This window comes from Triturus cristatus, chromosome 11 (assembly GCF_964204655.1).
Source record: "Triturus cristatus chromosome 11, aTriCri1.1, whole genome shotgun sequence".
NCBI lineage: Eukaryota > Metazoa > Chordata > Amphibia > Caudata > Salamandridae > Triturus > Triturus cristatus.
The window spans coordinates 1,161,574,993-1,161,590,930 of NC_140594.1; the positions used below are offsets into that span (position 1 = coordinate 1,161,574,993).

The 15,938-nt window shown below is 46.7% G+C and overlaps 1 protein-coding gene across 3 annotated transcripts in view; it reads right to left on the reverse strand.

Moving 5' to 3' along the window:
* The window catches only part of LOC146788638 (putative cation-transporting ATPase 13A4), a 619,876-nt gene that overhangs the window by 437,154 nt on the left and 166,784 nt on the right, over positions 1 to 15,938 (reverse strand). The gene's annotated exons all lie outside the window — the stretch shown is intronic.

A 15,938-nucleotide genomic window follows, 5' to 3' on the forward strand; every position in this document is an offset into this window, starting at 1 on the left:
CGAACAGAAAAAGGTAGGCCAGACTGTGCATTGAAAATAGTGTGGATGATAACTTAATAATGTGTGAAACAATATTGCAAGTCGTTATAATCATTGCAGTAATATTGTCATGTCTTTTATACACTGAATCTTATATTGCAGGTAACATCTTTTTTTGTAGATTTATTTTATTTATTTATTTATTTTAATATTGTTATATTTAAGATTCAATGGAGGTTTAATGCAATAGTCATTTTTGTATCATTCAGAAAGTATGCTTCATTTATTTGATTTTTTTATTCAGCATGGTAAACTGTGGTAATTCATCATCGTCATAAAATCTTGATTCGATTACAAGAGCAACCATAAAAGAGCTTAAAAACACAACATGTACAGTCATACATAAAACGTGTCCAGAGATTACAAATAGTTAAATGAATTATCAAGCATAAATGACATAAAAATTCTACACTAACAATATTACATTAATCAGTCGGGTCTAGTGTTATGTTGTTTCCTACTTTCCAGTAGGAGCTGAGCATTTGTTGGGCAACATAAACATAGGGATGGTGCCATACTGATTCCGTGCACCCCACAGGACATGTCACCCTAGAGACCAGCTAGCCCAGAGTGCCACCAGATGCACCCCTAAACCTAGACAGGTAGCAAATGGTTTTGGCAACCACAGAACATGACAACCTTGAGACTTCCCAGGGTTCGTGGTAACAGATCTAGAACCCTTTAGCTCAGTCAATCATGCTCTCTTTCTCTCAGAGAAATATACAAAGAATACACAGAGGGGAGTTTTCAATATTTATTGAACCAACGAGATTTTTGAATAAAAAATATGTGCACAATAATCAATAGACAGAAGCAGATAAAAGTGATTAGCAATATAAGGACAGTGAACAGAATTAAACGTTCCACCATCTTGCTAAAACAATAAATGTATATATAGCATACTCCTACTATGCGTTCCCTAACCTAGATGCCTAGGGTGTATGTATGTGTTCTGCCAAGAATCCCCTACTGGATGATCTAACCCTCATCCCCAACTTGGTCCCAGGTTGGACATCCCTCCTCGCAGAGGAATCAGCAAGTAGAAGGACTGAGATTTCAGCGTGGAGTTACCTCATAATGACAGCAAGTGCTCCTCTTCCTAAACCCTGAAATGCTTGTTTATTTATAACAAACAACATCCTTGCTCTTGAGTCGAAACCGTAGTCAGGCTGACATTGTAATGATTTATTAACCTGTCTCAAATTTAAAGGAGACATGGGCTCATTTACAAGTCCTGTGTGCCACCGGAACTTCACTTTTTGTGATGTTCCGATGGTGCACAGGTCTTAGCCACATCTACATGACCACGTAAAGACACCCTGAATGGCTTTTCATGATCTTGATGGGGAGGCATGTCATTGGTGTTATTGTGGGTGTTTCCAAGTAGCACCCATGGCACTTGTTACATTCCTAGATTACCAATAATTTGTAAACCTGGTAATGCATCAAAAGCATATGCATCCCCAGGGGAGGATTAAGAGAGATGCAACAAGGAGAAATAACATTATTTATGCTCGTTCTTTCCTCTTTCTATGCGTGCTGCATTCAGCAGCAGACATAAATAGAGGAAATCACCTCCATCTATTGTTTTTGTGCAGGAAGGCAATACAGGCACCCCTGCACCATGGTACACACCTTCCTGCACAAAATCAATCAGCCCTACAATGCAGGGGTGCCTGCATTGGTGCATGGCAGTCAATTGAGCGCCAGTTCATGGAAAGAGGACAGGAATGAGCCATATCTGATAGATACAGTGCATTCCTGCCCTTTCCTTTTGCGATAGGACAGTGCTGCAGGAAGGCTTGTGGTGCCGCCCCATGGTACAACATGACAAATGAGGGCCTCAGTGAGTGAGGAATCAAACATATGTCAGTTTGACCAAGGTTGGCAAAGGCTGCCTTCACATAAGCAATCCAGGGAATTCTGTTCATGTGGTCAAGGGACAGGCAGTCTAAGAGAATCTGTCTATTCAGCTTGAGTCCCTCACTGGTCCAGATCTTGATCCAACACATCACAGGTCTGAGGCCAACTAAGTCATGGATGGAGAAGACCAGGGTGCTTTTAGGGACCTGCACCAGCCATCTTAGAAATTTATTTTTGGCGGTCTGAATTTTTCTGGTCTTCAAGTACCCCCATACCCCACTGCCACACAGAACCTGTGAGACACATTTGGCCTGATAGGTCTTAAGTAATATGTGTGGCAACCAAGAAACCAACCTACACACAAAGCTGGCCACTGCCCCTATGGCCTTAACAAACTTACATTCTCTTCCATTGATCAGGGGCTTCCATTTTTTTTTTCACATCAAATAATGCCCAGAAATAGGGAAAGGCTGAGACTTTAGCCGGGGTGTGGCTTGAATACCTCAGAGCTAGAAGACCTTGAGCCAACTACCATAACATATGATTTTGTAAAATGTAATGCCAAATCCAAACTACCCATAAATGACTCAAAACCTGCCCAATAGCAACTGCAGCCCCGCAGTGGCGCGTGCCATGAGAACTGCATCATCGACGTATAATTATACAGGGAGTGATCTCATTACCAGCCTCAGACAATCTGCCTGGTGAGAGAAAAGGGCTTTTATCAAGACCATTTATGTACAGGGTGAACAAAAAAGGTGAAAGGAGGCACCCTTGGCGAACACCCCTACTTGTGGAAAAGTACCAGGTACAGTCTGCACCCTGCGAAAAGCGCTCCAATGCCTAGGTACCAGAGTGCGGGTCTGCCTTTGCATTGTAAAAATTAACCAACACTGTTGCAGTGAAGCCAGGAATGGATATCTTCAGCCCCAGCAGTATGTTTGCATCCTATTTCAGATTCTTTACATGCCCACATAATGCCACCACAAAAAAAGTAATTGATATGTATTTTCTATATAGCCCATTGTCATTTTCCCTGTTAGGTTAACTATGCACGTGTAGGCCGTTTTTGCTTTGCATATGTTACCAAATTTCACGCTTGTTTTGTGGCACATTGTATTTTCCCATATAGCACATGTTTTTGTATTCTATTCTTTTTCTGGGATTTAGTCTGAACGGCCAAGTCAAGGTCAAACATTGGTCCTTGTTATTCCCTTTGGTCAGACAATAGCACCTAGACATAAGGAAGCAACCCAGCTACTGTTTTTGAACACGCATGTTTTGCCATATAATCCCGGATGTGTCATTCTGGGGACACTAAGCTGAGACTGACACACAACAAAGGTCCTGAGACGAGATGGTGATGTCGGCTGGGATGTAGAACAACTATTCGTGTATGCTAAGGTATGGGGTCTGCCACTACACCCAGAGATCTGTTCTTCTATAATCATGTAGCTTCAATCGTGAGGGTGGGTTTAGGCAAATCAGTCAGCTAATATGATAGGGCTTTTTGTTGTATATGATCTTTTAATTATGCTAATGACATCACTGACCTGCATCTGTTTCTGAATTGTGATGCAGCTATTGCATATCAGAGAACACAAGTTTAAATAAATATTCTAAGCTTCCTTTATGTCTCTTTGCTATTTACTGTGGACCAGTATGAGTAAGAACAAAAGGGGGTGACCTGCTACCACAATCCCTGAAAGGATCAATAGTGTTGAGTTATGCCAAATCATTTGCCTCTCTGGAATGGTTAGGAGGGCTGGTGAGGAACTATAAGCTAGTCAGATTCGAGGCCACAGGCACTGATGGGGTATGGTGACCCATCCTTTACATGCTGATGTTCTATGTTCCCAAGCATAGTCTTGTTCCTGAGCAGAATCTCTGCAACACGGCGCCACCAACATTAGCTCTGGTACTTATTTGTGGGTCACCTGAGTAGTGCTTGCGCATGTACACAATACCCCAGCACTTTTTCCAGACACGTCCATGGTGTTGGGGCTTTACCCTCCACATTGTTTAGGAAGCACTTATCTGTAAAGGTGTTTCAAGCTTGAATATTAAAAGGTTCAACCCTGTTTGTGTTTCACTTTGAATCCATTTCTGTTTTTCTAATGGTGCAGCCTATGCGCATTCTGGTTAACTGCAGTCCAGCCGTTATCACACATTTAGTGAAACGTGCCTTCCTAATGTGAGTGGTCCTATTTTCTTTAGAGGAGAAGCAGATGCAGCATCTCGCTTTGAGTTTTTTTATTCTCTGTCCCATTTCTGGCTATGGATAGCAAGACTAATACATTTCATACATTCACCACACTGCAGTGCCTAACAACTATAGACCTTATGTGCTTCTTGAGACTCCTGTCACGTACTGGGAACATCAGAATTGAGTCCTTGGTGCCCTCTCCACGTAGCTACACCTGTACACTTGGGTCCCCTTAGTAATGAGGGGGCTACTTGAACAGCACTAGCAGGGTATCCCCCATACCCTGATATGGCTAAACAGAATCTTGTAGAATCATAAGCATTATATACTGGTCAAGTTGCCTTATACAAATGCTTGACTCAGTTTGTTTTGTGCAGCTTGTTAGCAAGGCCAGCTAGAATTGGCCTGCAAGTGCAAGCCCAGTTGCCTTAAGCTCCGACAATAAGTCCTGTAATTGTTCATTCAGTTGTGGGCACTAGATCCACTAGTTGTGAGGAAATTCCATAGAATCAACTTGAAGCTCAATTTCCCCTTATGGAACCACAAGACAAACATAGAATTTTGACTATATGTATATCCAATGGGATGGTTCCCTTTCTAAGAGACTGTATCATCTGGAGGACTATTTTTGCCACAGTCTATAATATGTTATGTTATGGTAAGGTAATTTATACAGCGCATGGCTGCCCCAGCAACGGGGTGTCGCAGTGCTAGCAGAACGGTAGCCGGAAGAAATGACGCTAAATTGATGTGAAAAGCCAGGTTTTAATCAGCTTCCTGAATGCCCAGTGGTCGTGAGTGCTGCGGGCAGCCCGTGGGATAGAGTTCCATAGTGAAGGGGCCAGAGCTTTGAAGGAACGACCCCCTGCTCTACATCGGCGGACTCGTGGGACGCATAGCAGATGAAGATCGGCGGAGCATAATGCTCGCGTGGCAACATAGGTGGTGCAAAGATCCTGCAGTATTTGGGGACCCTGGCCATGCAGAATCTTGTGAGGGTTTTATACTGAACTCTTTGTTTAATAGGCAACCAGTGAAGACAGTGGAGAAGATTGGAGGTATGGCACTGCTTAGGTAAGGCATAAAGAGTACGTGCCGCTGCATTCTGTACTCGTTGGAGTCTTGCAGTGACTGTTTTATTGACTTGGAGCAGGAGACCACTGCAGTCGTCTAGGTGAGATTCGACAACTGATTGCACTTTCAATCGATGGGTAGGAGCATCGAAAAACCCCAAAATTGGTTTGAGGCAGCGCAGGAGGCCGAAACAAGTGCCAGCCACTTTTTATGCATAGGGCTCAAAAGAGAGGGCAGTATCAATCAGAACCCCTAAATCTTTGACAGCATTTTTCGTTTGTGGGGGAGAGCCTACGTTTGCGGGCCACCACTGGTAATCCCATTTGTGGGTGTCACGGCCTACCAGAAGCAACTCCGTTTTGGCAGAGTTCAACTGTAGGTAGTTGTTTGTCATCCAGTCTGAAATGGCCAGAACATCCGCAAGGAATTTCAGTTGGTCTATGGCCGGGTTGTTGGCAAAAGGTGAACACAACTGGGTATCATCCGCATAAGATACCATTTTGATGTTACGTTCTTTGGCCAGGAGAGCTAAAGGGCGGATGTACACGTTGAACAACATGGGGCTCAAGGCAGAGCCTTGGGAAACACCGCAGCTTAGAGGGTAGATACTAGACAGATATGTGGGGCGTGGACCTGGAAAGAGCGCTTGTTGAACCTGGCCATTTTGGCAGGTTCACCCCTAAACTTTTTGCATTTATCCTGGCCTTTCTCCCTATGTAGTGTTAGTAGTTTTAGGCCTCTAGGCACTTTAGCACTGTATCCCAGTGTAAAGTGCATGCGCTCTGTGTTACATTTAGTGAGACTGGCCTGCCCTCCCATAGGAATGTATGGGGGATATGTGTGTCCATGGTTGTTCCTGATGTGAGAAGAGTGCAGGGGCGAGTTTGGTATGTGCGAACTCATGAGAATAAATGCTGCGCAATGGTGTGCACAGATTTAGTGTGACTGGTGGAGAAGTGCCACTTCTAGAAGTTGGCATTTCTGTGTGCTGTGTTATGTGAATTGCCTGTCTGGCTTGTGATTGACAGGAGCTGAGAGGCCTGGGAAATTCCAGGAGCCAGGGTGAGTCTGCCCGGTGGTGAATGGAGAGATCTGCATGTAGATGGGAGGGAGGAGTTGCACCTGGGACCTGAATGGGGCTGGGCCTTCCCTTCACAATGCTGGCTCCACCTCCTGTGGTGCGTCTGATGTCCTTGGCCTGTCCTGTGCATAGAGAGGGAAGCTGAGCAAAACAAAGTGCTCCTGAACCAGTTGTATCTGGTTCTCCCCTTGCCCTACAGTTGCAGAACAAAGGAAAATGCTGTATAAAAGAAGGGGCTGTGACCCCATGAAAATGTTCTTGTTCTGGACTTGAATCTACCAGGGGTGTGCTGCTGCTGGGGCTCAGGGGAAGGCGTGCCTCCCTGGGCCCTGCCCCTGGATGCCTGGAGGACTTCTTTTTGGGACCCTTCTGCCCTGCTTTTATCCCAGGACCCTACAGAGACTTTGGCCACCCTTTTGCACCCTGGGAGCGCTTTATTTCCATTACAGCCCAGAGCTGTAATTGTCCTAAGGAGGAGCCCTATCTTTGAAAATGCCCAGCTGATGGAAAGCGATTTCGTTTACTTTTGCTGAGCCTCTGGCCCCTGTCTGCCAGGAGCATGGGCTGGGCAGCGCGGCGCGGCGCTACCGACCGAGAGAGAGGGAATCCCCCGGCGTAGGGATTCCCCCAGCAATACTAAAAATGGCGGGTGCCCAACCTGCATTCTTAAGGAGCTTTGCGGGTGCCCAGCCCACTACATACTTTAATTTAGGAGGGAGCCTACCCCTCATTGTCCACCTTATCTTTATTTTTACCTGCGGTTGCCCACCCTGCGTTTTGCCCTTAAAAGATCACCGCCACTGCCCTGGGCCGCGAACTGAAAGTAGGCGCGTCCGCCTGGCTGTGGGCGGGGCTCCACGGACGGAAGCTGGAAGACGTCCGGAGCCCGCTCATGAAGAAGCACCGGTCCCGAGAGAGCAGACCGGGCAAAGCAAGGAGAAGTCCTGCGCCCTAAGAGAGGACCCAGGTGAAGCGCAGTGACGGACCGGGTGAAGCTAACCCGGCAGCCGGAAGTTGCCTCGCGTCCCAGCGGAGCTCTCTTGAGCGGCTGGGGGCCTCGGGAGCCCCGGGGGAAGAGCGAGATGTGCGGCGCTGGTGAAAGAGGGACTGGGTGAAGAGGAGACCCGAGGAGTCCCCGGGAGCCCGGTAAGGAGAGGGCTCGGGGTGGCTCCTCTCTGTATTGATTCCCGAGCGGCCCCACGTGGCAGTGGGCCGCTCCAACGAGGCCCGCCTCTCTTTACAAAGGGGGCAACGATAAAGGGGCATGTTTTTTGGGTTCTAGAGCCTAGGTGGCTCCACCGGTTAGGACCTGTTTGTCTTGAGCGATACGGCGCTCCAACGTGGGCCATATTTATTTCAAGCGCCCCAGTGGGGTCCCGAGGGCCCAGAGGTGCTGGGGCCCCTTCCTTCCTGATTCCCAGCCACGCCGCACCAGCGCGGGTAGCTGCAACGATGTGGCCATACTTAATTCCAGAGCTCAGATGGCTCCAACATTTGGCCATACTTATTTACAGGGACAGAGGGGCCTGTGTCCTTTCCCCAGTGCTAGGGGACATGTTTATTCTCAGAGTCCGATGGCTCCAACGTTTGGCACATCTATTTCAAGGGCCAGTGAGAGCCTTTTAACTTTCACAGCTGCCCAGCAAGTAGTGGGCAGCTGCACCGTTTAGGTCTTTCTTTTTAGGGGCAGGTCTGAAGCCAGGAGAGAGACGCACTCCTTCACCCCATCTTTTTCAGCTGCCCAGCAAGTAGTGGGCAGCTGCAACATTTAGGGTTGTGCAGTGACGCACCCTTGACTTTCGCCGCCTAGGCAGCAGCCCTGACTCTTGGGACATAGGACATTTGAGCCCCTTTCTGAGATGGCCAGTTGGCCAGGGGGATTGTTAGATTTATAGGGCGCCAGGCCCTACTGTGATTTTGGTTGCTAGGAAATGTGATTCCTGTAGAATGATTTACGCACCTGTGTTCATACCTCTAAATGTGTTTATGATTATGAGGTTGGTTCGTATATTATGGTTTCTGCTAGTGAGAGTTATTCCCCAATGTAGTTATACTTAGGAGGTTAGGGTCCAATGCGTTTAGACTGGTGAGATGATTGCCTCATGTGTTTATGATGGTGAGGTTGGTGCAGAAGGTAATTCGCGCCTGGTGTGATGCTGTGCATAATGTAGTTTATGTTACAGGCCGATGCTAAGTACCGTGATTACCAGTAGTCACTGGTTGTGTTCTATGTTCATGATAAGTTCTACATTTACTAAGATCACTTTGTGATGGTACTGACAGTGGTCCAGTGGGCCCTGTCAGGTGTAAATAATCCCTTGTAAATATGACCTAGTGGCAGGTGCACCCTGTATAATATGTGCTTAACATTCTAATGTGTTATGATAATACAAAGGCTATTTTTATATATAACTAACCCCGGGCGTAGCACTACGCTTCGCCCACGTAGTGTACGTAGCGCTGCCTGCTTCGCACTTTCCGAAGTAGGCGAAGCAGGGCAGCGCTACGCACACGCCGAGGGCGAAGCGTAGCTGCTTGCCACCCGCCACCCACCTCCCGCCCGCCCTTCTTTTAAATATATGAGCAATGAAAAATAAAGTAAAGTAAGTCGACTTACCCGTAAGCGCGGCGTCTCCGGGGCTCCCTCTTTCTGTTTCTAATTTCTTCTGGCAAATGCGCATGCGCGGACACCCGCGCATGCGCATTTCTCACGAGAAATGCGCATGCGCGGGCGTCCGCGCATGCGCATTTGCCAGAAGAAATTAGAAACTGAAAGAGGAGCCCCGGAGACGCCGCGCTTACGGGTAAGTCGACTTACTTTACTTTATTTTTCATTGCTTATAATATTTAAAAGAATGGCGGGTGGGAGGTGGGTGGCACGTAGTGGGGCTACGCGAAGCGCGTAGTGTGCGTAGATTTGGGCACACTACGTGCTGCTTCACGTAGCCCCACTACGCCCACTACGCCCACCCTTATATATAACCTTGTGTGGAGTTTCTTTTGTGGTGGGCCTGGGATGTTGTTCCTGGGTGCACGCGCAAACGCTTTACACATTGCCTCCGGGATAAGCCTGACTGCTCGTGCCAAGCTACCAAGGGGGTGAGCAGGGGTTATCTTTGGCGTGTAACTTCCTTGCCCTGACTAGGGTGGTGGTTTCTGCCTGGCTTTGGCGCACGCCTTAGCCAGCCAGAAATCCCATTTCTAACAGCGCTCTGATAGAAACGAGGCAAATCAGGCCAGAGCCCTGCCTTTGAGCCCGATCTCCTCAAGCCGTTGGAGAAGGATCTTATGGGAGACCGTGTCAAAGGTCGCACTAAGATCGAGTAGAAATAGTGTCGACGTATTACCCTTATCTAGTGTTGCCCACAGCTGCTCTGTAACTGCCATGAGCGCTGATTCTGTGCTATGTCTGGCTCGAAACCTGTTGTGAGAACTATCCAGAATTTGATTGGACTCTAGATAGTTAGTCAGAGTGATGTTAACATGGTATTCCATAATCTTGGCCAGATATGGAAGCAAAGATATAGGTCGTAAATTCTCTGGCAAATATGTGTCTAGAGTGGGCTTCTTTAACAGTGGTACAACTTTGGCATGCTTCCAAGATTTAGGAATCGCTGCCGACAGGAGGGAGTCAATGATAAATTCCCAGCCCTCCATCATAAGGCAGTTGTAAAATTTCCTGAAGATGTCTGGTTTTACTGGGTCATCGGGAGAGCCCGATTTGACTTTGGCTGCTAAGGTAGCTAAGTCTTCAGGAGACACAGGTAGCAGAATTTCCAGGGAGTGTGGGGGCGCACTCGGGGTAGGGGTTGCCATGAGTTCAAAGGAGCTTTGCCTTGTGTCAAGTGCGCTGTAAATACGTTCAACCTTATTGATGAAGAATTTTGCCAGTGAGTCGCATTGGATGTTAGAAGATATCATAGCATTAGTTCCTGTTGGAGATTGCAACATATCTTTCATGAGGGAAAAGATGGTTTTGGAGGGGTTGAAACCAGATGCGTTTGATATGGCATAGAATGAAGCTTTTGTGTTTTGAACTAAATAATGGTAGGTTTTTATAGCCTTCCTGGAAGTATTTTTAGTAGTGTTGTAATAAGTGTGCCTCCAAGCCCGTTCCAAAATGTTAAATGTTTTCCTTTCCCCCCCGGAGGATCTCATTGTACCAGGTGTGTGTTTGTGTGCGCCTAACCCCTGACAGTTTCTTTTTTTTTTTTTTTTTTTTTTTTTGAAACCGTTTATTGCAATCTCAAATATATACAGGTATGGGCCTACAACCTTCCGGCCGGCCGCTAAAGTGACGATAACAAATGACATACATACAATGAGGCACTTAGCTTTACATAGACACTAAGGCAGGAGGTATCCACAACGCGGGCCATATGGCTCTGAGCCCACAATACGGTTTCATTTTATACAACACAACAACATAAATAAACACACACCCGCAAGGCAACCCACGATCAAAAGTGGCAGCACGTGCTCTGCAAATGGGGGACCCCAAACCATCCACTGAAAACCCCCGAGAGGGGAAGGGAAACAGGTCCGGGACTGGGAGAATACTGTGCTCGGAACTGAGGGGGGGAGCAAACTAGGGGGATGGAGCTGGGGAAGCGGGAGGCAGCAACGGCGGCTCGCAGATATCCCCGCGGTAGGCGTTCCAGGGGCCCCATATCTTCACCCATGCCCCAGGCTTACCCCGCGCCACATACACCACCTTTTCTCGGAACATGCACCAATCCATGTGTTCTTTCCAGGCCGACACCGCCGGGGACCTCTGGGATCCCCACAGCTGTGCAACGTCCCGTTTAGCCACCATATAGCCCAGAGTCACCCATCGCGTCTGCGGAACCGAGTAATCGGTCGGTTCCCACACATTCAGCAAACATCTCCTCGCTTCAGGCAACAGCGCGACATGCGTAACCGCTCGCAGGACCTCATGCACACCACGCCAGAATCGCTCCACCCTCGGGCATTCCCACAAAATATGCAAAAAGGTCGCTGAAGCACCACACCCACGCTTACACAATCCGTCCTCGGCATAGCCCATACGCAGAAGCCTTGGCCCCGTCATGTACACCCGGTGGAGTATCTTAAGCTGGACGAAACGAAGGCGAGCCGGGATGGCCACCTCCTTCGGAGAGGCCACCGCGGAAATCCAGTCCTCGTCGTCCAACTCCAGCCCATCGGCAACCCAGGCCTCGCGGAGGCCAGTCAGTAAGCCCGAGCGATCATTTATCAATTTCTTGTAAATGAGGGAGATCGTGCTGTCCGGAACATGGCCGTCTAGCACTCGATCCTCCACCCCTGACAGTTTCTTCGAGATGCACTGGTCAAGTGTATTGTTAATCCAGCCCCTGAAGGCTCTGTCAGCTGACTCTGGGTCGGAAGGCCAGTCTGGTTTCATCCAATTTATGCCAGGAACGTTTCCAGAGGGAATATCTGCTACTTCACTCCCTCAATGTCCATCTTTCCAGATGTACTCTAACAAATACAAAACAAACGTGGGGTGACTTCTGCCCTAGATTTGGGGATGAAACTAATGGGGAATTTTCCCGTTGTATCCGCAATAATTCTGTCTAATGTTAAAGGTGAAGAAGCATCTCTGGCTATACACCAGCGGCTCACGTAAGTTGACTATAATTATTGCTGATGTATATACATCCTTAGGACACAATAATTTGGAAACCAGACCTACCAAACCACCTCTTGGAAAAATTAGTACAGACAAAGATGCCAAGCAAGCCCGTGAGCTTGTTAAATAAACCATAGGATAAATGTAAACAGCAACAGAAAGGTAAACCTCGCGGAGGTTCTCCTCCCCCGGAGGCCTCTGAGATGTGGCACGATTTTTGAGATGGAACTAAAATCAAGACTCCACACAGGTATCAGGTTCATGAAACACGTTCTCCCCGTTCCTTTCAGGAATCATCCTGCCAGCAGTAAGACAGATGCAAAAATAACAATTGATGGACAGAATGCAGAACAATGTCATGCATTCACCCCAGTACAGAGATCTGGGCATAAATCCATCGTTTTTTTGCTCACCATGCCGTTCCAGTTTGAACTCAGCCATATGCAAATCAGTGTTGACCCTGTGCCTCATGGGAACAGTCCAGCCCGAACTGCCAAGCCAGGTCCTCCCTGGACTGGAAACAAGCATCCTAGGACCAGTTTCAGCAGTAAGACAGAGGCAGGCGATCTGAGTGGAGACAAGAGGAGTAGGTGAAGCCAAAAAGGGAGACACAACACTTATCTGACGTGAAGATAAAGAAGAAGGGTAAATCTCCTCAAGATATAGTCCTGTGTCAGGAAAAGGAAGCTGTAGCGTTAACCACTAAATATGAAACTGACACTGAAAACCCTCCTGCTGAACAGGAGTTGCTCAGTGACTCTCCTCAACAGCGTGGCAGAAGTTACCATAGTGTGCCAGAATCCCCAAGTTTCTGGTAGCAAGAGCAACTTATACTTTTGTTACATTTGAAACCGCTGATAGACGCGTAGCCCCTCCAGACAGATTGAATCATGTAGATATTCAAACAGAAGGTGACGTACAACGCACCATTAAAGCAATATTCTGGGAAAATGCAACTTTGTCTTATGACATCTTCTTGTTGAGGGTCGATTGGCCTCCACTGTTTGTACATGCAGGAGAGGGCATTATACTTCCTGCCTTTTCTACTCTTGTCCCTGAACAAGTCAAACAAGCCTATGCAGCAGAGTTAGCTCTTGCACTAGCCTCTACGCATTATCGCAATCACGTCAGCTGGTATAAGGATTCTCCTTATCTTGTTATACTCTTACAGTCCAGCCTGCAAGTGCAACCACAAGACCCTATCAAACGAGATGCTAAGGCACCTATTAAAGAAATGCTATCCCAATTGGAGTACCAGGGGGTATTTGAGCCCCGTGTATCTCAGATGAACAATCTTCTTTTTCCACTTTTAAAACTGGATCTTTCCTATCACATTGTCTTAGGCTACTGACATTTAAACAGTCATGCACGCACCGTTTCAGTGCAAAACATACATAGTAAGGCACTGATTAACAATGTAGGCCGTAAAAAATACAAAACACATTGGACATTTCCAGTGGTTCCATATAAATTGCATTTATTTTCCAATGTGGAGATCTGTTTTGCATCCACTTACAAAATACTGCTTGCAGTGCAGAGGACTATCCTTAAAGAACGGCCACTGGCACAAGGGAAATGCATTATTGTTGTTACTCCTATGCCAGTCTTATAGTCTGTCACAAAATTTGGCGTTCTAAATTCTAAAGCCCTCCATCCTAGATGGATACAAAGGGCCACATCCTTAACAGCTGTTGATGTAGGCTTTGTCTTCGACCTGTCTATACAGACACAAGCATTTCTGCAATATGAGCATGTTTATCCAATGCCCTCTTCTGTGTTGCTTCTTGTTCAGTATAAGTATATATTATTTGCACGGATGGTTCAACTCAACCTGCTGTAGGTTCTAAGCAGCAATATTCAGCGTCATGCGGTACTGTTATTGGTAGAATGTTGGACGGTGTATTCCCACCTCAAGCAACTCGCACACAGTCATTGGCGACTGCAATGCACAGTTGGCTGAACTGAAAGCTTTACTTCTTGCAACTTGAACATACGGATCCTGAATTCCCCATGTTTAGTGTGTGAGTCGTATTACTCTGTACAGTGCTTTGATAATCTACATTATTCAGCAGCAGTATGGATTGAAAGATTCTAAAGGTAACATTACATAGCATAAGATGCTTTGGGTTAAGGTGGCTGACCTCTAAGACAGGTTGCCACGGACTCATGTAGTACTTACATTGAGTCCTGAGAGTGTGGGAACACACGCTGTAGGGAATTCCTTGGCTGATAAGCAGCCAAATCTGCAGTTTCCACAGTAGCCCCAATTACTCATTCTAAAACAAAAATAGATAGTCATATCTTGACAGTCATTAATGCAAATAAAGACATCATCCCTTTACCTAAGGGCTTTCCTTCTAAATATCCTTATCACTTGTGTGAAAAAAATATTCCTTTTGCAAAGATTCCAGGTGTCGGTGGTCATTTGATTTCCAACCAAGAACGTCGACTTGCTTTGATGAAAGCGGCACCAAAAGGTGTTACTTCCACACATGCTGGTGTGGCGGCCACTATTTTGCTGCTAGAGCAGCGTTATTGGTGGCATGGCTTATATCAACAGGCCAAAAAATATGTCCTGTGTTGTGACATTTGTCAAAAAATTAAAGCTTCCTCCATGGCTTGTCCACGGCAGACACACCTGTTGGTACCTAATCAACTTTTTGGCTGCATTTATTTGAATCACTGTGGTCCACTGATTTCAGACTCTGTGTTCAAATGTATTATGGTTGCAGGTGCTTCTTGCTCTTGATGCCTTTGGGTTTGGCCACAGAGCTCGGCTGACGCTTGGACTGTTATTAAAGACCTGCAAGTATTTGCCTGGATATATGCATGCCATGCATTCCATTTGTACCTTGGCCTGTTTTTCGCTTCAAAAGTGTTCAGGTATTCCATGGCATCTGTGGGAGCACACACTGTAGGGAATTCCTTGGCTGATAAGCAGCCAAATCTGCAGTTGCCTTATTACCTGCAATTACTCATTCTAAAACAAAATAGGTGCATTATTCTTCTTCATATAGGCCCGAGGGCAATTCTGTTGTGGAAAGATTGAACTGTGACTTAAAGCAGTCCTTAACAGCTAGGGTATTAGGCACTGGCTGTAGTGGGATCCATCACCTTTATGGGGTTCAGAGGGCTCTAAATAACCTCCCTAAAAGATCTCTGGTTGGGCAGACCCCATATAAAGTGCGTTTTGGCATCAAGATGTATGTTCCAGACCTTGACGGTCCAGACATTGCGGCGTCCGCTGCAACCTTTGATGTATGTAATCGGTGTGCTGTCTTACAGGATCTACATGAGTTACATGATGCCCATTCCAACAAACATTAGATCAAGTCTCCCTTTTAGAGTACCGACTTGAAACCCAAACTTTCTGCCTGGATTCTGAAAATTGAAGATCGCGTCGGAGAGAAGGTGGCAACTAAAATGAAATTTGGGCCACCATACTGAGCACCGGTGCCTGTACTTGCATTCCAAGACACAAGACGTGAGATTCTGCCACCACTTCCTAGTTCTGAAGACAAACACTTTGGACCATATGTACAAGAACTGTCGCAAATTAACGCTAACGCTAGTTAGCGGCAGTTTTCTTAACGAGGCCTATCACCAAAAACTATCGCCCTGTTAGTGATGTATTTACAATACGCGGCTACATGGCGATAGTTACAGGTAGCCGCCGTGAAAACTGCCGCTAATACTAGCGTAAAGGCAATACAAATTCTGACATTAGCGGGCAAAAACGGACAAAAGGCCCATTAGCGGCAAAAAAAACTCATGTTAGTCAGCCCAACGTGAATTTTTTTGCCTCTAGACTCAAAAATAGACTATAAGTCCACCTCCAATGAAAAATAGGGAAAAAAACAATGGAATGCAGAATGAAGCAGCGAGGGCCAAGTGCACCACAGATCAACAACTGCTCCAAGACCCCTAACAGACAGGATGACCAGCCAGAGTCCCAGGGGAAGAGGGAATTTAGGGCTACAATCATGAAAAGAGGCACATTGCTGGGCAATCCCAGTGATGCATCACTTATTGCGGACTCTTTG